Genomic DNA, 25,249 nt, shown 5'->3' with positions numbered 1-25,249 from the left:
CACCAGGGGCCGTGGACCAGAATGGCTGCGTGAAGCTGCAGCTCGGCTAGAGTCCCGTCAAACCAGTGTTTGTTGGACTCCCCCCTCGCCGTAATCGGCCGTACTGTGTGATTTCAGGCTTCTGGATAGGGCTAATCGTGCTGACTCCCTGCACCTTGAGTGGTGTGCGTACGGAAGGCTGAGCGGGCCCGGAGTTGGGGGAGGGTCGCACCCAGCGTGCGCCCCCGAGTGGACGTCCCCTGTCTCCTCCAATGTGAGGGAGAGAAGAGGAAGACCGCAGTCAGAGGCGTGTGGAGATTGCCTAACCAGTGGTGCGCGGACCACGGAAGAGGTGTTGAAGCAGGTGCGAAGGAAGAGCTAGCCACGAGGTGAGCTGCAGCGTGAAGACTGCAGAGTGGGAAGCAGACGGACTGCGGGCGATTGGGGGGTGGGGGGGGGGGCGGATCGACAGCGGTAGAGCCAGGAGACACTCGTCTGCATTCGGAGCATAGCTTCCTCATCGGCTCCGCGCGGGATGAGAGGGAAGTCGTGCTGGGTCGTCCCGCCCTCCCCCACCTGGTAGCGCGGCCCAGGGGCATTTGGATGGTCAGAAAAACCTAGGCCCGAAGTGGTGAAAGCTTCCCCCAGCCCCATGCTGATTGAAGGGGGAAAACATAGACAAATAAAAGAAAACAGGGTGGGGGGGGGGTCAATGTTGAGCACAGCAGTGCATCCTCCAGTTATGCAGATCGACCTGGAGCCTAGTGGATTTAATACACGTGACACTGAGAGGCAGGGAATGTCTTGAGGCCTGCGTGAAGGCTGCTGCTTGTAAACTCAGGAAGTCCCCAACTGACATGGAGATCCCACAAGTGTCTGAATAATCCCGCTGGAACGGGTGACGACTAGATAAATGCTAAAATGTGAAGGCAAAATTCATAGTCTTCCACAGGAGGGAGAATCTCCAATACAGTGATACCTCTGCCAAGTGTAACTGCTTATCTGAAAAATCCCACGGGTGTCTTGCAGGGCAGCCGATTGGTAACCCCAACTTGGAGTTTATGGCGGGGCCTGTTATGCTCTGAAGGTGTATTGCCCCAGTAGTGGCAGCATAGTGTGTGTAAGACTAATTAGTTCGCCCACACCACTGCACTGCGGGACACAGTGGTCCATTTTGGACGGAGTGCAGCTGGAGCCCAACACCAAACAGTGAGAATGATTAATAGAAGAGGCTTGGAGATAAGAGACCCAAGGCAATGAGGGAACAGTGGCGCCTAGGGCTTGAGGGTGAAAACTACATACAGAGGGGACACTGGGTCCCAGCCCCAACTGAGGACACACATTGACCAAGCCAGGAAGTGAGGTGTTATTCTCGCTGGAGGAGATGAGGGGGGGGACTCCAGGGACCCTGGAGCCCCAGTGGAATGGGGACAAAGGGAGACGGTCAGAGATTGATCCCGAGTCGACGCAGAACAGAATCACGGATCCCTTGGGTACTGCCCAGAACAAGGTGGACATAACCACAGGGTCATGGGGGTCGGAAGGCCACTTGGGGCCCCAGTGAGCAGATGGGCACGCCGAGGGCTTAAGGCAAAGCCAAGGAAGACCAGCGGACACACTCATCTTCAAGACGCACCGACTGGTGCCACGCTGGAGGAAGATCAGGGATTCCCAGGGCATAGCTGTGTTGTGCAGGCAGGAGTACAGGCCTTGCAACGCTTCCAGAGAGGTTGGGTGGAAGACTAGAGAGGGAGCCACCCAGCCCAAGCGGAGATGGCATTAGGGGGAGGCGCGCCGGCCTTAATCAGAGATGATCTCAAGGACATACTTCAAGAAATAAAGGCGATACGGACGAACATTCAAGCCTCGAGGGCGACATGAAGGGTTGCATGGACAAGTTGGAAGACGAGATGGAGGGGATGGAAAATAACTATCTTCAGATGGACCTTATGGACATGAAGTATGAGGCTCGCCTGACAGACCTGGAGATGCATGAGAAGGAAACCATCTTGAAGCTGGCCGACTTGGGAAATAGAGCGCCGGAATAATCTATGCATCCTGGGGGGTCAGAGAACCGAAGGGAAAGTGCCCGGTGGAGGTTGGGTGGAAAGTGCAAGGTCTGATCAACTTTCGTCCTGGAGGGGGTGGGGAAGGAAGTGCAACTGCAGAGGGTGCACAGAGGAGGCAGCGGCGGCAGAGGAGCGAAGGTTGCAAGGTCAAAATTGGGCCTCTTTCTGAGATATAGGGAGAAGATGGAGGCCTTGGAGAAAGCCGAGAGATTGGGGAGATTCCAATATGAAGGGGACACGATCAGGGTGTCCCAAGACTTGTCGGGGCTCACCTTAAATCGTTGCAGAAATTGCCGCCCCCTCACGCAATGGTTGACAGAGAAGGGCATGCAGTATTGCTGGAGGGGGCCCAAGGTGAGAGGGGATTTCAAAGGGTTTATATGGAAAGGCCAAACTAAAGCCCACATGGAGAGTTCAGTACTATGTGAGGTCGAGTGGTCGGGAAGGAGATTCATGTCCTTAAATCGTGCTCTCTGAGAAAGGGGGTCGGGCGGAGGTTCTCAAGATGGGGATGTTGAATGCTAAGGGCCTAAACTCACCCACCAAACGTTCACTGCTGGGAAGATAAATGTAGTATCGAGACCTTGATATATTGCTGGTACAGGAGACGAGGATGATCCTAGGGGAGGAGAGACGGATCCCAGGGGCTCACGTGGGGCAGACCTTCTGGGCCTCAGGGCCCTGCAAGAAAGAAGGCATAGGTTTTATTTTCAACCGAAAGAATTAGGGTAGTTGACCCAGTGGTTTGGAAAAGAGCAGATGAGAGGGCTCTTGTGATCTCTGGGTTGTTTGAGGGCTCTAGGCTGACCTTTACCTCTATATACTTCCCGAACTTGGGACAAATGCAGTTCCCGCGAGAAGCCATGGGCGAAATACTAGTTTGAGCTGAGGGTTTACTCCTGGTAGGGCGGGGGGGGACTTTAACATGTGGGCGGACAGGGGAAGGATCACAGTAGTGGGCAGGTTATTTGAGGAAGTGGGGAAAGGCAACTGGAGGGCAGATTTATGGACTACATGTCGGTTCAGGGGTTGGTGGATATGTGGCGGGAATCTCACCTGGTAGAGAGGGGCTTCACTTTCTTCTCTGTCCATGGATCCCAGACGTGGACCGACTATTGGTTTATACACCAGAGGCATGTCAGTAGGGTCGCCACTTGCGACCATGTCCCGATCAGTTGGTCAGATCATGATATGGTTGAGATGGCCATGACCCTTACGGAATTGAGGCCCCGGGAGACCCTATGGCTGTGTAATGATACTTTCTTGAAGGACAGTGTTTGCAGAAGAGATGAGAACAGCGATTGAGGACTTCTTCCAACTTAACGACACAGGGGAGGTGGAGAAGGGGATGGTGTGGGTCGCAGCAAAGGCGACATGGAGGTGTCTTCTCATCCAAGAGGGTGCCTCTAAAAAGAGGGTTAGAACCCTGTTAGCCCAGGAAACTCCAGGGAGGAAAACGTGGTCTAGAGAGGACGGAAGGTAAGTGGGAAAGAGAGAGGGGAAAAGATCTAAAGTCGGCAAGGAAAAAGCATACAGAATTGAGAGATCTAGAGATGGAAACAGAGATATTATGAAAAAGGGGGGACAAGTCCAATACATTTTTGGCGCGCATGCTTCGGTGCCAAAGGGCTGAGAGATAGGTGACAGGTGTCGGGGATGGAGGGGGGCAGCTTCCCTATCTCTGGCAGGGGAGGTGGCCCAGGAATTTGCTGTGTTTTATGAGAATCTATATGGGAGAGAGGGGAGAGCGGAGGAGTTAGATGGGTACCTGGCGTGGGTTCCCTTGCCTTCGAATTAGTCAGAGCACCGAGTTGGAAAAGCAAATTACTCAGGAGGAAGACTGGGGACTTAAGCTGGGGAAGGCTCCAGGTGAGGACTGGTACATGGCTGGATTCTACAAGACCTTTGTTGGGCCACTCTCGAATGACCTTGCATGCCTTTTTTAATAATAATATGGCCACGGGTAGTGCTCCCCAAACCTTTAGGAAGGCATTGATAAGTCTTTCCAAAAGCTGGCAGGAATCCGGAGAGTTGTAAGTCATATCACCCCATCTCCTTCCTTAACGTTGACGCCAACATTTTCACCAGAGTGCTTGCCACACGCATGGAGGGTCTCATGCCGAGGTTGATCCATTCCGACCAGGTGAGGTTCATCCAGGGTAGACAGGGGACCAACACCCTGCGCAAAACGCGGGGATTTCTCCACGGGGTATTGAAGAAATTTAGGTTTGGAGAAGGGATGCAGAGGGGGATACAGGCACTCTATGCAACACCGGTGGGCCGGGTCATGGTAAATAGTCGCCCATCATGGTCCTTAGTACTACAGAGGGGACGAGGTAGGGCTGCCCACTCTCCTCGCTCTTGTTCGCTTTGACGATGGAGGTATTAGCGGAGTACTTGCGGCTGGCTCCACAGGTTGAGGGAAACCCAGTGGGTGGCAGAGAGTTCAAACTGGGACTTTATGCAGATGTTATGTTCCACTTGGTGAATCCTGGGGAGGCAGTTCTCCTGGATGCGGAGGCTCAATGCAGTAAAGATGAACCTTCTCCCGAGGGTACTATATTTGTTCCAAATGTTGCCTATTAATGCCCCGGAAGCACTCCTGAAGGAAGCAAAGTTGCGTATCTTAAGGTTCCTCTGACTGGGTTGGAAGCCCAGGGTGGGATATGGGGAGGTGTGGGACTCCCAGACATGCTAAAATATTATAGGGTGGTGCAATTTAGAGCTCTGGTCCACATTTGAGGGAGGACCCAGAGAGGCAATGGGTATTTTTGGAGAATCAGCACATGCTCCCGGCAAGGATGGGGGGCGTGGGGAATGGCTCTGGGTTCTGAGAAGTAGACTCCCTAAGCGAATCCGTGAACATCCAATCCTGGGAGTCCACTGGTAGGTGCTGGGCATGGGTGGGGAAGAAGGAAGGGATTACTACTTGGCCCTCCCTGATGACCCATATCTGTGCTCCACCCGTGAGAGATGTTATACCAGAAGTTGAACGGTACCAGTCATGGTTCGAAGCTGAGCTCGCTAGGGTAGGTCAGCTGTGGAAAGGAGGGGACTTCATAAGTATTCAGGACCTGGAAAAGGCACTCGAAATAGGCAAACTGTTAGTACTCTTGTACCTCAGGTTAAAAGAAACATTCACGGCAGAGAAGTGGAAAGAGCGTATACAGAGAGCTTGTGCTGTTTGTAAAGGTCCTTGATGGACACAGTGAAATGAAGGGCCTTGGCTCATGCCTCTATGGGGCCCTCTTGGAACCAAATGAGGGGGGCATATTGGGACTACGAGCAAGGTGGGAAAGGGATCTGGGGATGGAGGTGGGGGTGCACCTATGGCAGCTGATGTGTAGGAGGGCCTTCAAGACTTCTATAGCGTACCAATACAAGCTCCACGCCGTGAAGTTGCTACACCAGGGGCAATATGATCCGATGCACTTGTCCAAAATGCTCACCGCGCTTTACCCTCGCTGCTTGCGGTGCCAGGGCCGACTTCTGGCACATGGGGTGGGGCTGTCCCAGGGTACAGGTGTATTGGACGGAGGTCCAAGGATGGATCAAGGAGGCGGGTGGAGGCAAATACACACTCGATCCCATGTTGGTTTGGGTTAGAGATGCAGGAGGATCAGTGGCATCCCCTCACACCACTGTCGTGCTAGATATTGGAAAAGGATGATCCTTCCCACAGTAAGAGTGGTAAAATACAGCAAAGGACATATACACTATGAAAAGGATCACAACAGCGATTCCCGGGGGAAAGTGTATCCATAGAAACTGAATGGCTCCAATTTTGCAATGCATTTGGGTCAGGGGGAGGAGGGCCGATGGTTTGCAAATAGAGCACCGGCCCAGACCGGAGAGACTTTAAACTTTAGGGGCGCATCAAGGACATTGATAAAGGATGAAGTACACATTTATGGACCACTTGACATTTATCAATCTATGTGCATTGTTTGTCGAATTCAGTTGTCTTAGTAAGAGTTTAATCGAAACTAAATGGGGGATGTAGGAGGGGGGTTTTCAGGAGGGATAAGTAGTCATCCGAAGGATTTGTAGAGGATGTTATTTTTGTGGTTGTTTTTCTCAAACATCGATTTACAAAAAAAAAACCTTTACTACTTCTGACAGGCGGTAATAGTTTGTTCCTGTGGTACTATGTGCACTAGTGGTCCAAACATATCCACGGAACTGTGTTGGTGAACAACAGGGACACAAGGTTCTATGTGGCAGTGTTTCATTTTTTGTTGGTGTATTTCTACTCCCTATTTTTGTTTTTTGGGAATATGTGCATATTTGTAGGGCATATAAGTGGCCGATACACCCCTTATCTGTAGGGCTGGATGTAGGCCTTATTTGCCAGTACAAATTGTCTTTAAACCCAGAATTTGGTTCCTAATAAAAATCTTAATCGAGAAACTACCTTTAAATTGCTTTAATAGTGGTTATCCCTGCTTGCTTAGTGCCACCATACTTTGTTGAATCTGTGCATTGGACTGCTAAAGGTTACAATCAGTAATACTCTACTTGAGGAGGCGTGGCCAGTGCCATGGAGTGAGTCTGCTTCTTGATGAGCTCCTGCCCGATCCGTCATCCGTTTAAAAAAGATATATCTGCCACATCGGTACAACTTAAAAACAAAAAGGAACCTATCTAAGCACTGGCAAAGAACTCCCCATTTGAGGGAAGGCCTGCTCCAGCCGATCGACTGGGAGATGCCTTGCAAGCTCCGAAGACGGACCACCAGAGGGAAGACAAAATGGCGGCCGTGACCGAGACGCAGCTACCTCTGAGACGGGAGGAACCGAAGGCGCAATGAAACACCTGTTGCGGCAGAGAGCACTCTAAGAAGAGGAAGCCTGTGGATGTAAGCCTGTCCACAAATCAAGAATACAGAGTTGAATCAAGTGAACCCAAACATCAGTTCATCACGAAGAACACTCGGCGCGCAGCCGCGTCTAAAAACAACCACACAGGGCCATATCGAAACTCCTGCAGTTCCCATAAAATAGCATATAGGAAGGAACCGGAGCTCCCAGGACGCCACCTATACATGTGCCGCCCAAGTACTGAAATATATAATCACGCTGAGTTTGCGAACCTATGAAAGCCACTCAACGGGGCAGAAAGTTAACTCCTACACGTGAAACAAGGCACTGGTGGCTGACCAATCAAAGTACCCCCCCACCCCCCACGTTGCCGAGGCAAAAAAAGCAAACTACTCTAGAAGCGCCTAAGTACTTTGGACCAACAACAAAATAGAGGACCCTGGAATAAACCGAACGGAATGCACTCCCCGCTCACTATCCCAACCGGTGAGTATTTGGTGCTGCTACAAGCGCTTGAGGGATGTAATACGATAGTAGCCCATCAGTAAGCCCACAGAGACTCCTCCCTACCTCAACTAATATAAAGCAAAATAGGAGGAGCCATGACAGGACCCCAGTGATACAACAGAATTACACGGTAGACCATACTTGCTACTGCTTGGCAATACTGTCAGAATATTTGTTTTAAGCACAGCACCGCAGTATATAAAGCAAGCTGAATGCCTCCTAAGGTAGTCAATTCAAAGGGCAATCAAACAATAGACAGCTACTCCAAAACCAAGCCGCAAGTGCCCACAGAAAATATGGCGGCGACACATGATAAAGAAAAGGAGGCTGGGAAGGAGAACAACCAAATCCTGCTGGCTATCGCTGAGCTGAGCTGAAAGCCTCATTAGGCTCCAAGATAGATGCTGTCATAGTCGATGTGGGTCTGTTACATCAAGATGTTAGGCAATTATCAAAAGGGACCACAAACTTGGAAAAACAACTGATGGACAACACCACAATGACCAAGGAAAATCGGACCAAGGTCCACATTTTGCAGCAGAAGGTCAGCCTACTGGAAAGCAGAGCAAAGGACGCGGAAGAAAGAGCCTGCAGAAATAAAGTCTGCATTATCGGCCTACCTGAAGAAGGTGCAGACCCGCCGACTTATATCAAGAATATGTTCTTGCAAGACATCGAACTCAGGATACTTTCACAAGGCTTCATGATAGAAAGGGCACATAGCCCCTCCATGTCCTATAATAGGAAATGTCTTCAATTATAAGGACAGGGAGAAGATCTTATCCTACTCAAGACAAGGGGGCACATTATGAAGAGCGTCAGCAAACTTAGCGGTGTACCCGGACTGTACCTTCCTAGTCCAAAAAAGTGGCGCACACTTATTTGCAAAAGCCAGACTTGGCAATGCAGGCTTGAAATGCATGTTGATGTATCTAGCTCGACTAAAGTTCCTTTACAAAAACCAGGCTCTATTCTTCCTGTCTGAAGAGGCACAAGCATGGATGGTTGGAGAAAAGATCAGCCCACTTGCAGAAGACAATGCCACCCCACCTAAACAAGGAGACACCTCTGATGCCATGACGGTACGATCTAGAGACCAGGTTACAGATTGCTGCACTTTGACAAAATTGAATAAGTTGCCAAGCGCAGACAAGGGACCACAGGACAAGCGGGTCAGCTACGTAGCAGGCTGTCTCGCAAGACTGCAGTTATCTAATCCTCTTTATTTGGCAGGACCCAGTGTTTTTCTTCTTTGGAGGCTTGTTTCTGCGTCCACCTGCTGCGCATATACCTTTGCACCAGACCCTGGAGGCAGATGTGAGAAACGGATGCGCTGAGCATTGGGAACAATATTGGGCGATTATTATTAGTTGGGGAAGTTGAAAGGGAATTTGTTTTGCCTGTATTAGCCACTGAATCACAAAACAACTTAATATCAGTTTTTAAAGAGTAAAGGCAGAGGGTTGTCAATTGGTTCTGGATACGAGTCCCAATCACAGCTAATAGATTATAATGGCTAGCAACATTAAATTGCTTACCTGGAACATCCCGGGATTGAACAATTACGTGAAAAGGAATAGTGTTCAAACGCATTTCCTGAGACATAAAATTGACTTTGCCTTACTACAGGAGACCCACCTCACAGCAGAGAAACAAGCGCTGATTTAACAGTAAGTGGGGTGGACGTGTTATAGGCTCCACATACTCAGCATACGCTCGCGGAGTACTGACTTGGATCGCACCCACAGTGCTCTTTAAAGTGACCAAGTTTAAAATGGACGATGAGGGCAGAATGGTACTAATACAAGGGCTCTTGAAAAATGTGGATACCTGCCTAGTGAATATATATGCTCCCAGTCGTAACACGGCAGCTTTCTTCCAGACGCTATACCCGAGACTCGGCCCATACAGAAATGGCAACATCATATGGGGAGGGGACTTTAATTATAATATGAACCCATTTATGGACAGGTCAGACACAATTTCAAAAACCTGCCCTACAAGCCAGTTCCCTGCAAACGCACCTGACATCATTTGATCTGGTAAATATTTGGAGAACGCTCCAACCACACTCCAGACATTACTCGCACACCTCTACACCACATACTGTCCACACCAGCCTAGACTTTTTCTTTGTGGGTAATGATCTGATGGGCGAACTACGACAGCAGAATACAAGAGCGCACAGTCTGATCGGACCGCTCCCCCTTGTTGAAATAGCAATATGCACCCATGAGGTCCCCAGTTCCAACATGGAAACTGGAGTGAAGCCCTACAAGACACCCCTTTCCGGGATCACATTAAAGACAGTATTGCAGAATATTTTCTGCAAAACAATGGCAGTGTCGCCAGCGCAGGTACTCTTTGGGAAGCCTTAATCGTGGTCCTTAGAGGCACTGCAATTGCCAAGTCGGGGAGCATTCAAGCCACAAGCTGTAGAGAAATTACCTCTACTAAAGAGGCACTGCAAAAACGAACACAATCCCACACGGACAAAGGAGATGGAGGTAACCGCTCTGTCAACAATGCTTGGCCTGCTGGGAAAGGCTGGGTAAACCTAGTTATACCAAATGCAACATGCAGAAGAGGACTGCCCTGATATGATATATGATAAGATATGATATCACAGACCTAGGCCTCACCCTGTACATCCAAGAACCGACCCATATCAAAGGCAGGACCATCGATTGGTTAGCCGGCTCCAACTGCAACATCCAGGTCCTCAATAACTCCCCATGCTTATGGTCCGACCATCACATCGTAACGTTTAATATCGAAGCAACCCTGCGAGCCCCGACACCAATAGCCCCAGCACTCCCTACTCGCAGTAAAGAAAATATAACCAAGGAACAATTCCTCCCACTGTTACTCCCTTCCCTTAATGCGGCTACTAACTCATGTTCAGATCCCACCTCCCTAGCAGACACCTATAACCAAACTATGCTCACGGCTATAGACTCTATAGCACCAATCAAACCTAGGAAGACCAAACCGCGAGCACATCTTAACTCATGGTTCACTCCACAGCCAAGAATCCTCCGCAAAGCTAAACGTTGTGCGGAAAATCGTTGGAAAAGCCATCCGTCTGATGAGCATAAAGATGGCTTCCTCCTCGCCTCCCTTACTTATAAAGATGCCATCATCACTGCTAAAAAAGAGTCACTCAAACTCCAAGGAACTCTTTAGAATCCTAAAAGAGCTCGAAACCCTAGTCTCCCCTCCAGACACATGCACGAAAGATAGCAAATGGTGTGCTAACATTCAAGCAGCCTTACTAAACAAAATCTCTATGCTTCAATCTAAAATGAAAGACAAGCGGGACAGCCTGAAGCTTGACAACCGCTCACTCTCCCCCACCAGGCCCCTCCTTTCAGACACCGCTAACACAAAACCCTTCACCTTCTCACCGCTTACTATCACTGAGGTAGAAAACATCATCCTGAGAATTAAACCTTCCAACTCCCAAGGTGTGACCCTTGCCCAGCTCCTATCATTAAGGATTCTGCCCATGATCTAGCTCCATTCATTACAGCCTTCATCAACTCCTCCTTTAAAACAGGCATTGTCCCGGACAACCTTAAGGACGCGTGGGTGACCCCCGTTACTCAAAAAACCTTCTCTAGACGCAAGTATACCCACGAACTTCCGACCTATTACTACAGTACCGTTTCTGCTTAAGATACTGGACCGCGCAGCTTACCTGCAAATCCAAAACCATCTCGAATCTAACAATCTGTTAGGTCTACGACAATCCGGATTTCGTCCCAGACACGGGACCGAAACGGCTCTATTAGACCTAAAAACACAGATCGAAGTACTGAAGGACAATTACTCCTCGACCTTTCCGCCGCATTTGACTTGGTCAACCACCAGATCCTTTGCAGGCACCTCCACTCTGCTGCCAACTTCTCACCTTCCGCTGCAGCATGGATCAAATCCTTTTTGAGCAACAGATCCATTAGGGTCTTTGCACCATCCACAGCTGCGGACCCCTCCCCTATTCATTGCAGCGTACCTCAGGGATCTTGCGTGTCACCTACACTTTACAATATCTTTACCAAACCACTCTTTGATGTGCTTGACTATCTGGGTGTCTCCTACACAAACTATGCGGACGACACCCAGATACTCATTCCCATCTCAGGTGATTATCTAGCTGACACCAAGGCCCTCAATGACATCTACCTGGTTGTCCAAGCTTGGATGGCCCAGCACCAGCTATGTCTAAACGACGATAAAACGGAGCTCCTTATCTTGGGTACCTCACAACGCCTGAACAAACTTGAGCCGTCCCATCAGTCATTCACCATAGACGGCAATACCATACGAGTCTCGAAAGACACTAAAACATTAGGCTTTTACCTGGACTCCACCTTATCCTTATCTAGACAAATAAATGCAGTCAGGTCTGCCTCTGCTTACACGTGCAAACTCATTTCAGCCTGCAGACCGTTTCTTACCATCCCCAACAGTGTCACACTAGCTAGAACACTTATTTTGGCAATAATTGACTATTGCAGTGCTCTTTACTTGGGCACCAGCCAAGAGAACTTGTCCAAACTACCCAGAATAATACCATTCGAGCGGCCTTGAACATCCCTCGTAACCACCACATTTCAGAAGCCAGAACCAACCTAAAGTGGTTACCTGTGAAGCAGAGAATCTCTTTAAAAACTCTTGCCCTCACGCTCAAATGCCTGGCCAACAAGGCCCTGATCTATCTCTGCAGTCGGTTATCGCGCCACTCTACCGCCCGACCACTAAGAACTGCCCAGACTCACTGTCTAACGATCCCAAGGTTTAAGCTTCAAAAAGCGGGAGGCACCAGCTTCCCTGTCCTAGCCTCCAAACTATGGAACACCCTCCCTGCCTCGATCAGAGCCGAAGATTCTTTCAACACCTTTAAGACCAAAACCAAATCTTGGCTCTTTGACCAGCAATAAGACCTGCTCGACATCTCTGTCCTACATACTCTGGTCCGCTTCCTTTGATACTGTTTCTGGCCCACTACCTCTGTTACTATTTCAGCACACCCTAGGGTACACCCTCTGTTAATCCTAGTTGCACTGTAATCTATGTAATATATGTAATTAGAAAGACTGTTAATATGCTGTTACTGTAAATTTTGTAATGTAATCTCTCTCTGTATTTTTTTGCAACCTTGTACAAATTGCGCCCTGATGCGCCCGGGACTGATGGACTGCACGTTATAAATAAATACAAATGGCATTTGTAACGCGCCTATACACAAGTGTTTCAAGGCGCGACGGAGGGGGAACAAAGGTAAGACGGACAACGATCCTACTAGGCCAGGTGTCATTCAGATCGTGCAAGTGCATGGGTAGAGGGGAAGGGAAAAGTGCAAGGGGAAAGGGAGGGGAAAGTGCAGTACAGGGGTAGTTGAATAACATGAAAAATAATGAGGGCCAGCTGGTGGCAAGTGCAAGGTAAGTGCAGACAAGTGCTGGGAAGGGGGGCTGTAGGGATACAGAGACAGTCCCTCAGTGCAGGGGTTGCCAGGGAGGCAGTGCAAGGGGAGAGAGGCTGGGCCAAGGACCGAGATCGGTGAGAGTGGCCCAGTTGCTGATTCGGTTCAATTTCAGTCAGGAATTTAGCAGGGGAGAGGGGGAGAGAAAGCAGAAGCAAAGAGGAAGGTTTTGAGGTGCTTCCGGAACCGGAGATGGTTCTCCTCAAGTTTCAGGGAGGCAAGAAGGCTGTTCCAGAGGGAGGCCCCTGCCGCGTAGAGAGATCTATCCCAACTCGTTGCTTGGAGAAGCGGCTGACCCTGACGGAGTTGGAGGAGCGAAGAGCTTGAGAAGGAAGATATTTAGGAAGAGAGAGTTGAAGGCATTTTGGCCCCAGGCCCCAGAAGGCCTTGTCTACAATGCAGAGGGTTTTGAACTTAATCCTCGCAGCCACAGGGAGCCAGTGTAGAGATTTCAGTCCTGGAGATATATACGGTCCCTGGGCTTGAGGCCAAGGACATGTCTCGCAGTCCTGTTCTGGATAAGTTGCAGAGGGCTGAGAGTAGAGGCAGGTAGATTTAGATAGGCTGTTACAGTAGTCCAGCTTAGAGAGAACCAGGGCTCTGGAGACTGAGCTTCTGGGGGAAGGAGAGGAAAGGAAGAATACCTCTGAGGAGGTGCAGCTGGTAGTGTGACTTCTTAGAGACGTCGGATATGTGAGGAGAGAAGGAGAGTGTGGAGTCGAAGATGACCCCAAGGTTTTTTGCCTTGCAGGTAGGAGCAGGAAGAAGGCCAAGCGAGGCCGGCCAGAGAGCTGCAGGGAACGAGGGAGTGGGTGTGCTGATGAGTAGAATCTCAGCCTTACTGGCATTAAGGCAGAAGTCATTGGCGGCACACCATTCCTGGATAGCAGACAGACAGTCAGAGATGAGGGAAGGAGAGGAGGAGGCCCAGGGTAGCCCAAAAATGAGCTGGGTATCATCCGCATAGCACTGAAAGTTGGGGCAGAGAGTGGCGATACGGTGTGCAAGTAGTGCCAGAATTAGCCTTCATCTAATGAAAAAATCATGCCCAGTTATCAGAAAAGACGCTGCCCCTCTCATGTCCTTTGTCATAACAAAACTGCTGCCTATTGGCATAAACTTAGATGGAGGCTAATTGGAGGCAGTCTCGTGGGACGAGTCCTCCGTAGTTTGTTGAAATCTGATCTGGAAGTCTTACCTAAAACATTTTTTGGAAGTACTCCCTTCAATGTTTAGACCAGCCTCTCCTCCACACCACTTTCTGTTGCACCAGTGGTCGAAGTGAGTGGGAGCAGTCGGGAGCGGTGCTCATATACTTTATTAAATTACCTTGTACAGCTCCTATACTTTTATTTTAAAAAGAAACCGTTGCGGAATGGTTTTGTTTTAAAATAAAAGTGTAGGAAGAAGTTGAAACCTTCACTTTCAGTGCAATGCACTGAATGTTCCCTTAAACAGCAGGTGCAAGTGTTTCGGGGGTGTATTGTGTTTGGGAGGGGTTGTGGCAATGGGTTTGTGGGGAGCAGGGGCAGGCCAGCAGGGAACATAGTTCCACTACTTCTTTTCGTACACTTCGACCACTGCGCTGCACTTGAAGTTGTAGACTTCTGAAAACATACGAACTCCTCCTTTAAAAACGTTCAGGAAACAAAATCTAAAGCTGGTGCCCGGAAACTTGATGGGTGCACTGATTACCCCCAGCTGCGGCAAGAGAATCAAGAGCTTCAAGTGAAGCATCTGAAAAGAAAGCTTTCTACCCTCTCTGAAGGAGACAGTGTATGGTTAAAAAAAAAAAAAAGCTTTTCTCCAAAAAACCTGTTGAGAATGCTAATGAATCCATGGGTGGTGAAATAGCCGACCAGATTTTGCTGAAGTCAGCTGTTCGGGTGGCGTTGAACTTGAACCATTGAACCACCCCCCATGTGCTTGGGAGACTTCCCCTTAGATTTCAATAAAGTCGACCCCCTGCCTCACAATATTGATCTTCAATCTGTGCGAACAGTGGAGGACGCCCAATGCCCTGGTGGCTCTAAACTGTCAGATCATGAAAAAGCCCACAAGAATGTTCCGAATGCCCCAACTACTGCTAGCCCCTCACTCTTTAACAGTGAAGTTCAAACCGCTCTACAAGTGATGGAAAAATTGAAGCATACAAAATTCCAACCGTCCAGCATGACTTTTTTTTTGTACCACTCATGAACGAAATCCCTGTGACAGTCTCCTACAGGGCCACAGGGATGGTCCGATGGTCAACATGCAGATGTTTTTTGTTATGGCCCTGACTCGCATGTTGAAAGATCTGTTTTGTGTCCAGAGACTGCCACGAGTAGCCCTATTCAGGGCACTCGGGCGGGGGACCTGACCACATCAAAGTCTCTTTATTTTTTGGGTATGGAAAGGTCGCTGGCCTTGAATCCTCCCCAAATTTCATCATCTTCCTCCGAAAGCTCCATCTTCTCTGAATATTGTACTCCTCTGAGGATGCAGACCGGCAGAAGATCAAGAAAGAGGATGACCTGCAATATGAGTAAGGTTAACTCTAAAGGAGAAACCGGAGTGGGAGGGCATTGACATGGTCCTGATGTCAGCCTTGAATATCTTGACTCCATTCATAAAATTGTAAGAGGCCTTGAATGACACTTTGAAAAGACCACTCTACAATGCTTGCCATATTACATTCAAAGTTGATTTTTCTGGAAGGTTTTGTGACCTCTGCCCAAGGTGTGTACGAAAAAAGTACAGAGGCAAACGTAACCTCATTTAAATCCACACTAGAATTATTGCTCCAAGAGCGCAACAAGAAGAAACTCTCAGACAAGAGCACCAGGATGTGTCTTGTTGCCCTGACCATAGAGAAGTGAAGAAAAAGCCTCTATCTGCTGGATTCGCAACTCCTTGCGCAAGGCAGGATTCTAGTCCCCGGGTGGACCGCATCAGCCTAATAGGAGCCCAACTCCCAATCGGGCTATTGAACCTGAAGTGTCTCTAAGACCCAAATGCTGGCCCAGGAGCTGCACAGACCCCCCCTCTAGAAGCAAAGCCAACTTTATGTGAACCTATTGACCTCACTGCAGTCTTGAATCCTTTGGAGGTTGTTGTTGTTGCTTCCCCTCAGAGAGACTATTCCATCTTTGGTCATAGGAAGTGAAAAAATCAATCTTCGAAATGCACTCTACTCCTCTTAAGAAAGAAATCGAAAAACAAAATTCCAATTAAAAAGAAAAGATCTGATGGAGCCAGAAATGTTTGAGAAACTTCTCTTTACCTAGCTCTGCTGAGGTGATTCGGAAGACCAGACCTGAGAACGGAGATTTGGCTGTGAAAATTGGTCAATTGCCCCATATTGTACTTGCTGTGTGTTGGGCAGAAACCTGTGCAGTTCCCTTTAGGGACCACTGCAAAAGGCTTAGGACTACAGGTGTTGGCAGTAAACCAAATTGGTAGCCGTCTGTACCACCCAGATTTACCTGGTAGCTGTGGCTGAGCAGCCAGACTTCTCTCAGGAAGAGTTAGACAGTATATAGAGTATACAAGATGGGTACCAAAATACAGTAGCACAAGCAAACACTGACCAGAGCTTTGGTATCAAAGTATATAATTATTTATTTAAAGACACACTTATAGAAACACTCCAGCACTATTATTGTAAGCAAGTTCAAAACAGTCACTTTTAATATATATACATCCCTTATTCCTTATTAGACAAGTCTTAGTTAACACCACTTATTTCCAGACAGAGGTGAGCGCTTAACTGAAGATGGCACTCCAATAAATTAACAAAAAAGGGAGGGAAAAGGCAGAAACTAGCCCACAACACTAATACTTTAGAAGCACCCAGCAAGGCAGGAAAGTCAAAGTCTACTTGTGAGCAAAAAGTTCAGAGGCCAGACTCCCTCTTAGAGAGAGCAGAGCACCAATGCGCCCAAGATCACACAGTTTAAGAGGCTTGAAAAAGTCTTGCAGAGAGTTCAAAAAGGAATTAGTTCAGCTCAGAAAAGTTCAGTTAGCCAGCCTAGGGTCAGCCCAGGTAGTAAGTCGAGGATTTAATAGACACCCCGTACAGACCGTTGCAAGGGAGGCAAGGCGGACACAGTACCTTTTAAGATGGAAAGGATCCTCCAGCGGGGGCAGTTGTTTCTGGCAGCGGGTGCAAGTCGTGGTGTCGTCCAGAGGAAGAGAAGATCTCGACGTGGAGGAAAGCTGAAGGTCGTTGCACTGCCAGGGAAGAAACCAGCCGCAGAGTTCTCCGGTTAAAAGGTACTACCCTTTTATTCGCTGTAGTGGTAAATCGTGGTATCCCGGTTGCCGGGGTGCTTGGCACGGGCAAGGCAGCCACGAGAAGGCGAAAAGGCGGGCAAACTGGTTATCCCCACCAGTCAAAGTAGGAAGACTCTTCGGAATGATCTCCTCTGTCGTCGGGAAAAGTGGTGAGACGGTTCAGCAGGGCTCCACCGGTGGTGTCGTCGTTGCAGGTCGGCTCAGCTTCTCCCTCTTCGGATTCTTTGGACCTGTGGCGACTTCTGAAGTTCCAGTCCCCAAAACCCTGCTTTTATGCAGAAAACCCCCATTCATCAGTCCTAGCTGTCACTCAAACATGCTAAGTGGTGAGCCGGGCGGCTCACCACTGGGCCAATCACACCAGGGTGCCTAAAACCCCCCCCCCCCCCAACACATCCTGTAGACCCAGACAGAGTGGCACCACCTTTGGAAGCCCGCCAAAAAGTGGAACAAAGGGCTCGACTTGGGTTGGAGTTACAGAGGCGAACACAAACGCCATTTTAAAACCGAGTCCTGGCAAAAAGACCCATCCGGGGAATAAATATTAAATAAATAACCCGGCGGTATCTTTAACATTGCACCAAAAAGTGATGCGTTTAAAATGAATGGGAAAATCCCATAGGAAATATTCCGGTGGAATATTTTGCGTGGTAACCACTGCCACCAGCCAGAAACTCGAAGAGGGGGGACTGCACAGTGCCCCCTCGAAAAACAGACCCAGGGGCAATCTACCCCTACCAGTACTTCCACAATATGATGGATTGTACTGGATCTGTTCACAATTTAAGACTAGTAAAGTCAATGGTGACTTTACATGCCCTGGGAGACAGTAGTCAGTCCCAGGGGATGGAGTCTATGTTTGGGGGTCAATAGGACACCCCTGTGTTACTGCACTGAGGGTGCTGTGTAACACACTTACCAGAAATACATGAAACCCTATGGAGTAAAAGACCCCATAGCCCATTAAACACATTACAAAGTCAAAGGCTATCTCAAATCTTGTCTAAGAGTGGGAGAAAAAGAGTCTCGCTCTTAGCAGGAGAAAAAATTAAACCCCAAAATCCAGCAAAGCTGCTGGGGGACTCACTAGGTTTGGGAAATTAGCCTTAACAGAGAATTCTCCCTAACACTGTGGATAAACTGTCACCATCAACATTGATGCATCACCATCAGATTATTATGTTGCTTCTAAGCCTCGCAACTATACCATGTGCAACCATGGCTCAAGAAGAAATGTGTGACTTCTCCGACTACACCTTGGTGGACAAATCCCCTAACCACTATAAAGTAAGAACTGAGAGCACCCTATAGAAACAAAATTTCAAAGCAAAAGACGGTGCACTCGTTGAGAGAAAATCTGTGGTGGTGGATCGTCCTTTAATTCACCTCTTTCACCTTACGATGAACCCTTCATGATACTGGACCCGAAGTGTCACACCTTGACAATCATGCGCTGAACCCCCAAAAAGCACTGGTTTCCAATACTATGCTAGCTGAAGTTGCAGCAAAACAAAACTCAGTAATTCAGAAGGGTTGAGCAACTTGAACCTCCTGTGGTGTCTTCCGATCTAGTTCCAGCCATGAAAGCTTCCACCTGCATTTCAAACGACACCCACAGCCTCTCTTCTGCACAGGCTGTGAGTGTGACGATGGTGGAGGTATAGATCAACCACTCCATAGTAACCATCAAGGGTGCTCTAAATCCCGGAGAGTTCTTAAACATGGATCACGCTTAGAACGTTTGTTCAGGGTGCCAGATGATCTCATCCTGAACAGACATAACATCCCAAGGCTCCTCCATTGTATTCCAAAATTAAGAACAATCGAAACCTGGGACATTGATCTTGTTGATTATCCTTATGATAACTGTGTGGATAGAGTGCACATATCATTGGCAACCAGTCACGCGAAATGTCTACTATTGGATGAGGCTGTCGACTTGCTTTCTCTAAGGTTCGATTTAAATGACATAATGGTCAAACAAGTGGGTGGTGTAGGAACTACTGGCTGTGGTGTGCGGGAGGATGTGAAGCCCCCCCAAACCCCTCCAAGTCTGTTCTTGGAGGGTCTCCCTCCTTTAGGGGTATGAGTACTCTGAATCCTAAATTAGCTCTACTGACAAACCCTTTTCTTAAAGTGCAGAGTGTTAACGAGCCTCTCCCTCTAGCATTTACCATAACAATGGGTGATAGCTTGATCTATCAGAGGAAAATGCTTAGAGGAAATGCCAAACCAGGGATCTCAAGCACATAGCCTCTTGGGCTTGGCTCCCTGAGGCTTTGTGTGTCCCGAAACCTAAGAACTAGGATGAAACTGTGGTCGGAGCGGAGGGCATCACTTTAATTTCGTGGAACACCAGGGGCTTTAATCGTTTATTCGGAACGGGTATCTCTTATGCAGACAAAGCAAATATGGTTGTGTTCATCGCCAATAATGGATGGGTTTTTTTGTCATTTTGAATTCAGCATTTGTTTTTATTTTCTTATTTTGAATTGTTTGTATTGATATTTGTAAATTTAATACAGATGTCTATTTTTGTAAATGTTCTTTGAACCATAAACAATAAAAAAAAAAATCAGCAATTAAGGGCTCTAAAGGTAGGCCCCCTTCTGCGTTGCTTTTGACCATTGACATGAGTAGTAATTTGAGTGTAATAAGGTGTGAACATCCTGATCCCTATAGCCAGATGGTAGTTTTGTTAGATGCCCATAGCCTGGGGAGGGACTCCTACATTGTCTGTAATCTCAATTGGAAGCCAGGTGTCAAGGGGGTCGAGTTGATTATGGACACATTCGCAGACACTCTAAACGCATGTCTCGAAGCATACCCGGATGCTGAGATTGTCTGTGGAGACTTTAACCTGCCTGACTTTGAAATGGTTGGAGGCAAAAAAGTGAGTGATTAACCACAAGAGGAGGTTGTGGACCCAGAAAATTTGTAACAAAACTGCACAAACTAAATGGTCGCGTTACAGGACATATCCCATGGCGACACACGTGGAAAGGTGAGAGGAAGTCTAGCCCACTTGATTAGAAGCTCCTGAAATCTGTCAGAAGGTTCAAAGTGAGAGACACTGCTAGTAGTGACCATAATATTGTATACACTTACTGGTCAATCAAGTACGCCCCATTAAAAGGAAAGTTCATCCCCGAACTAGAGGTTAACCCAGGGCGTAATAGACTGCGGATGTCCTTCAAGGAAATGTAGATGCTTCAAACCAGATTATGGGATCTGTCAGAACTAAACAACTTGACAGCAAGAGAGGATCTCGACTATCCTAAACTCTTGCTAAACTTTGCCGCAGTAGGCGGTGACTCGACTAATATTGATTTTCTCCCAAAACATTCTTTTAGTCGGGTCATTAAAAATGAGAAGAGGCTCTTGAGAGCGGACGCGAGATCCATCTGTAAAGTGGGAGGTCATGGTTTGAAAGATGTTCTAAGGAGACTTTGTTGGAACTACCGTAATTGGTTGAAAAGTCATAAATGGAGGTTGGACCTAGCAGATTTCACATTCATGCTAGCCCAAATGACGAAAATCTGGCTGAGGTTTGGAAGCTAATTAACTCAGCCGGGTCTGACCCAAGAGCAATCAAACTAACAGTCCCCGAACACCTATGGGTAAAGCACTTCTGATCTGTTCGGGAAACAGATAGAAAAGGGCGATCTAGCTCAAATTCCTAAAGTACTCTCATGGGTGCTTGAGTTCGATAACGACATCCTTCGGCTCATAAGCAAAGCAAGTAATTCTAGAGCCCCGGGGCCAGATGGCCTTACTAACCTAATGCTTAAAGCAAACCCGTGGGCTGGCTTTTTTGTGCCCTGTTAAACAAAATTCAGAAACAAGGAAGGCTCCCAGATTCCTGGAAAACATCTCTAATTGAACCAATTTTTAAGAAAGGATCTTGGGATAACCCTTATAATTATAGGCCTATCGCCTTGCTAGATTTCATTGGCAAAATATACGCCACACTGGTTCTAAAGAACTTGAAGCAGTGGTTTTCAGACTAGTTTCGACCTCCATCAAGCCAGTTTTGTCAAGCAAGTTGGGACTCCCTTGAACGTATTTCTATTAAATATTTTAGGGTACTCGAGAGCATAACACACATCTACTTGCATTTGTCGATCTCGAACAGGCTTTCGATTCGGTCAACCTCCAGTTGCTATGGAACAAACTACGAGGATGAGGCTTCCATGGGGTTTACTCTACGCCATAAAATCCTTCTACTTTGGTACCAGTCTAAGAGTTGGTCTTGATAATAGAGGCTTCTTTCCTTAAGTATTGGGACGACACTTGGCCTCAAACAAGGCTGCCCCTTACCGGCACAGTTGTTTAATTTTTACATCTCAGATTTGGGAATTTCATTATCTGAAGTTAGATCTTTCCCACCGAAAATTGGTGAGTGGCATCTCGGTCACCTACTTTATGCAGATGACCTGGTCCTAGTTGATGAATTCCCCCATCGGACTCCAACGCCAACTAAACAAACTCCAAGAATAAGTCATAACAAATAAACTTGGAGTAAACGTACCAAAAACAAATCTTAATTTTGGAACCTTCACGCGGGAGGAAAAAAGCTAGACCAACTTGGCATTTAGATAAAGAACGCATTGAGGTTGTCACCTTTGTGTGTTTGGGGATGTTGATCAACACTAGCTTGAATGACGCCCCAAGTATCTTATGACTGAAAACTAGAATTAGCCATCTGGCCTCACAAGCACAAATTCTGTGAAGCAGATTTGGCAAGTTCTCTTTGCTTCCGGTCATTCAATTCTATAAGGCCAAAGTGATGGCCATAGCCTCCTATGGTGCAGAAGTCTTCTTAGCTACGGACCGCACCTGATGGACAATCTTGGAGGGTAGGTTTTGGAAGAGAGTGTTGGACCTACGGATGAGTACTTCAATGCCTGCAATCGGGTATTAATTGGGTCTAACCTCTCTATGTGCAATGATGGAAAACTCTGTCATTGTACAGGAAGTGCCTCATCCCACGGTCGAGGGTTTAAGGTAATGCAAGATGCCTTGAACAGTTCAGCTGAACCTATTCTAAACACCTGGTCCTTAGCATGTAGTGAGATGCTGAAGACTTTGGGATCCTCCGAAACGGACCTATTGCACAATCCAGATGCCATTAAAATCAAACTATGGAGGCAAGACTGGGTAGATCCGATCGCAGCAAAACACCAGCATAAATCTTACCTAAACTTGAAGGTCAAATGTCGGCAGAGGAACTCGGTGCCGGCTGATTTTAGACAGATTCCATGTTCACTCATGCAAGCAAAACTGCTAGAATTCAGATTGAACCTTCTTCTCACGAAAGAGGTCTTGATGAACCGGAATCAATGGCAAGAGTTGGATAGTAACTTCAGATTCTGTAATAAATTAGACACCAGAGAAACACTCTACCACCTGACCCTGTTATGCGAAGGGCTAACGGAGAAAAGAGCCCTATATTTAAGTAAAATAATTAACAGCTTTGCTTCAATGTCTGGACGATTGGTGGCTTAAGCTAACAAGGGGTGAAAACCTGAACCAAGCTATAGCCTTATTGAGGTTTTCTGATGACATCCCCACAAGCCCACCTTAACAGCTGGTCATAGCTGAATGGTGTGCAGGTAAAGGTGGTAGATGTTTTGGAAACACAATATGGGAAACATGACCTAATCTCTAAAGAATTAATTGGGCTTTCTTAAGAATTAACTGTTTTTATCAATATTTAATATCGATTGAGGAACCGGGGACCACATTTTTATTGTTCGAGCAGACCATGATTTGTGTTGTGGATTTTTTATTAGTTTTAACGTTGGAAAGTGAAAGGTTTGTATAAACTAAGCACTAATAAATCAAAAATAAAAATAGCACTGCTTCCCGAGATGTACTGTGTGCTATAGCAGCGCTGGACCAAATAAAAGCATATGATTCCATCAAATGGGACTGGCTATATCCTACATTATGCAGATTCGGCTTTGGTCTGAATTATTTGCGATGGGTGAAGCTAATATATACTGACCCTGTGGCAAGCGTCAAGACAGGCAACTATTTCTCAAAACCCTGGGTGCTAGAGAAGGGCACTAGACAATGCTGCCTATTATCCCCACTACTGTATATTTTAGCTATGGAGCCGGTGGCTGCATATTTAAGAACGTAATACATGGAAGCAGGCATACCAGTACATGGAATACGCCATTTGATAGCCATGTATGCTGACGATATGCTTATATATGTACAAAATCTGGAAGACCATTTATAACCAATAATCGAAGCCCTTGCACATGTCACCCAGCTTTCAGGCATCACAATTAGTATAGATAAGTCATCTCAGTTTCCATTAGCCGAACTAGCTAAAACACAACAAGGCGTACTCTCAGTACTTGCTCTACAGTGGAGCATTCCCCCCGTTCAAGGAGTCCACATATATCAAGACCCTGTCCAGGAACTTCATAATGATAAACAAAAAGTCCTAGATGGGATACCAAAATCAATGATGATCTAGACCAAACTACCCCTTTCATTGATGGGTAGAGCAGCATTGTTAAAAATGTTTGCCCTCCCGAGGCTCCTACATTACTTTGTAAACGTATCATATTACATACCTAAAGCCTTCTTCAAAACTATCGACTCCTTGTGCAGGGTATTTCTGTGGAAGAATGGCAGAGGCAGGATAGCGTTAGCCTCACTACACAAAGACCTTACGAGGAGGGCGACATTAGACTACCCTACTTTGAGTTCTATTACATTGCATGGCAGCTACAGTTCGTTTTGAGCTGTTTATCAGATGAACCAGCCTCAGACACTAAGCTACTGCAACCCACGGAGCAGCACTTCTTCCTGAAATAATAATTATGGAACATACTGCCCCAAGACAATCAACATTCATTCTTGATATCATTGGGAATCCAATTATGGGACAGTGTTATCACTAATAAGACTGAAGGGCCCATTTTCTATACAAATTCCCTTATTTTAAGTGGTCACAGCAGCATCCCAGGCACAACTAGGAATCCGAACATATTGGGACCCAAAAGACATTGCCACGATAGATTTGATCCAAGACACCTCCTTCAAATCCTTTCAAGAGCGGATAATACGGGGCTCCACCAGGGTCAATACCGGCTGTGCAGCACCATAAAGAATGCGATTGTGCGCAGATGACCAATGTATAGGGAGATGATGGAAACACACACTGTAGTAGACGCCCTGTACGATATTTCCAAAAGTGGACAAGTAATTTCAAGATTATATGGATTTCTCTTAACCAGCGGACCCTTCACAGACGTAACCATGAGGACCAAATGGGAGGAAGACCTTGGAGCTCTGCTCCAAGACGCACACTGGTCAGAGATGGAGATATCCTAAGTGTGTCCTGGAATGCAAGATTGCAACTGATCCAACTGTTGGTAACGCATAGAGCATATTTGACTCCTCTTAGAATATGCAGATTCCCCAGCGCAGCTCTACAATGCTGCCCTAAATGTGCAGCCTCGAAGGCTGGCATGGTACACATGTTTTGGTCATGCCCCAAAATAGTTACTCGAAGGGATTTGAGAACAAAATAAATAAGAGGCCTTAACATGAACTAAGTGTTGCCCTCCGCCTGCTTGCTTGAACACTTTACACACCCCAAACATATACGTTACGTGTCCAAGATGAAAGACTTACCGTTTATACCAGCTAAACGCAGGATAGCGATGTCATGGAAGTCCCATCCAGGCCCCAATATAGAAGACAAGTGGCGCGATTTAAAAAAAAAAAAAAATGGGCTCCAACAGAAACAGCTGCTTGGCAGAACGCAATACACTCAAACCTATCTGACGATAGTGTTGAAATAATAGTATGGAAGACACTGACAGACATTGTTCGCAGCAGCGGAAGTAGAAATGGAGACAGTGAACACACCCCCATAGACATTACATACAGCTCAACTGTAGTAAACCACTGCATACATAGACTAGTTGCTAATTCCACAGGCAACACCGGGGGGAGGGAGTTTGGGAGGGTGGTGAGAGGGTTAGTTGTGGGATAAGTAGACGGTGAACTTCATAATGTCAGGACTGTAACTGATCATTAATATGCATATGATTATATAGTGCACTGCTGTTATGCCAAAG

At 47.3% G+C, this 25,249-nt stretch overlaps 1 protein-coding gene across 17 annotated transcripts in view; it reads left to right on the top strand.

Moving 5' to 3' along the window:
• Positions 1-25,249, top strand: part of LOC138516734 (alpha-adducin-like) — a 1,748,171-nt gene that overhangs the window by 529,316 nt on the left and 1,193,606 nt on the right. The gene's annotated exons all lie outside the window — the stretch shown is intronic.

This window comes from Ambystoma mexicanum, chromosome 6q, assembly GCF_040938575.1.
Source record: "Ambystoma mexicanum isolate Mex_15411 chromosome 6q, UKY_AmexF1_1, whole genome shotgun sequence".
Lineage (NCBI taxonomy): Eukaryota > Metazoa > Chordata > Amphibia > Caudata > Ambystomatidae > Ambystoma > Ambystoma mexicanum.
The sequence above is the reverse complement of the archived record's forward strand: the minus strand, read 5'-3'. Positions and strand labels throughout refer to the sequence as shown.